Consider the following 2,311-nt stretch of genomic DNA (forward strand, 5'->3'; position numbering starts at 1 on the left):
CATCCACCACCACGCCGTCATGCTGCTGGACCTCCATCAACCTCTCCTTCCCCCTTGCTGGATCAAGAAGGAGGAGACGTCGCTGCACCGTACGTGTGTTGAACGCGGAGGTGCCGTCCGTTCGGCACTCGGTCATCGGTGATTTGGATCACGGCGAGTACGACTCCGTCATCCACGTTCATTGGAACGCTTCCGCTCGCGATCTACAAGGGTATGTAGATGCACTCCTTTCCCCTCGTTGCTAGTAAACTCCATAGATGCATCTTAGTGAGCGTAGGAAATTTTTTAAATTATGCTACGATTCCCAACAGTGGTATCAGAGCCAGGCCTATGCGTAGTTACTATGCACGAGTAGAACACAAAGCAGTTGTGGGCGTCGAGTTTGCCAATTCTTCTTGCCGCTACTAGTCTTTTCTTGTTTCGGCGGCATTGTAGGATGAAGCGGCCCGGACCGACCTTACACGTACACTTACGTGAGACAGGTTCCACCGACTAACATGCACTAGATGCATAAGGTGGCTAGCGGGTGTCTGCCTCTCCTACTTTAGTCGGAACGGATTCGATGAAAAGGGTCCTTATGAATGGTAAATAGAAATTGGCAAATCACGTTGTGGTCATACGTAGGTAAGAAAACGTTCTTGCTAGAAACCTACAAACCACGTAAAAACTTGCAACAACAATTAGAGGACGTCTAACTTGTTTTTGCAGCAAGTGCTATGTGATGTGATATGGCCAGAAGATGTGATGAATGATATATGTGATGTATGAGATTGATCATATTCTTGTAATAGGAATCACGACTTGCATGTCGATGAGTATGACAACCGGCAGGAGCCATAGGAGTTGTCTTTATTATTTTGTATGACCTGCGTGTCATTGAATAACGCCATGTAAATTACTTTACTTTGTTGCTAAACGCGTTAGCCATAGAAGTAGAAGTAATCGTTGGCGTGACGACTTCATGAAGACACAATGATGGAGATCATGATGATGGAGATCATGGTGTCATGCCGGTGACGAAGATGATCATGGTGCCCCGAAGATGGAGATCAAAGGAGCATGATGATATTGGCCATATCATGTCACTATTTGATTGCATGTGATGTTTATCATGTTTTTGCATCTTATTTGCTTAGAACGACGGTAGTAAGTAGATGATCCCTTATAATAATTTCAAGAAAGTGTTCACCCTAACTGTGCACCGTTGCGAAGGTTCGTTGTTTCGAAGCACCACGTGATGATCGGGTGTGATAGATTCTAACGTTCGAATACAACGGGTGTTGACGAGCCTAGCATGTACAGACATGGCCTCGGAACACACGCAATACACTTAGGTTGACTTGACGAGCCTAGCATGTACAGACATGGCCTCGGAACACGGAGGACCGAAAGGTCGAGCATGAGTCGTATAGAAGATACGATCAACATGGAGATGTTCACCGATCTTGACTAGTCCGTCTCACGTGATGATCGGACACGGCCTAGTTAAACTCGGATCATGTTTCACTTAGATGACGAGAGGGATGTCTATCTGAGTGGGAGTTCATTAAATAATTTGATTAGATGAACTTAATTATCATGAACTTAGTCTAAAATCTTTACACTATGTCTTGTAGATCAAATGGCCAACGTTGTCCTCAATTTCAACGCGTTCCTAGAGAAAACCAAGCTGAAAGATGATGGCAGCAACTATACGGACTGGGTCCGGAACCTGAGGCTCATCCTCATAGTAGCCAAGAAAGATTATGTCTTAGAAGCACCGCTAGGTGATGCACCAATCCCACAGAACCAAGACGTTATGAACGCTTGGCAATCACGTGCTGATGATTACTCCCTCGTTCAGTGCGGCATGCTTTACAGCTTAGAACCGGGTCTCCAAAAGCGTTTTGAGAAACATGGAGCATATGAGATGTTCGAGGAGCTGAAACTGGTTTTCAAGCTCATGCCCGGGTCGAGAGATATGATGTCTCCGACAAGTTCTTCAGCTGTAAAATGGAGGAGAACAGTTCTGTTAGTGAGCACATACTCAGAATGTCTGGGTTGCACAACCGCTTGTCTCAGCTGGGAGTTAATCTCCCGGATGACGCGGTCATTGACAGAATCCTCCAGTCGCTTCCACCAAGCTACAAGAGCTTTGTGATGAACTACAATATGCAGGGGATGGAAAAGACCATTCCCGAGGTATATTCAATGCTGAAATCAGCGGAAGGGGAGATCAGAAAAGAACATCAAGTGTTGATGGTGAATAAAACCACCAAGTTCAAGAAGGGCAAGGGTAAGAAGAACTTCAAGAAGGACGGCAAGGGAGTTG

Source organism: Triticum aestivum, chromosome 6D, assembly GCF_018294505.1.
Source record: "Triticum aestivum cultivar Chinese Spring chromosome 6D, IWGSC CS RefSeq v2.1, whole genome shotgun sequence".
NCBI lineage: Eukaryota > Viridiplantae > Streptophyta > Magnoliopsida > Poales > Poaceae > Triticum > Triticum aestivum.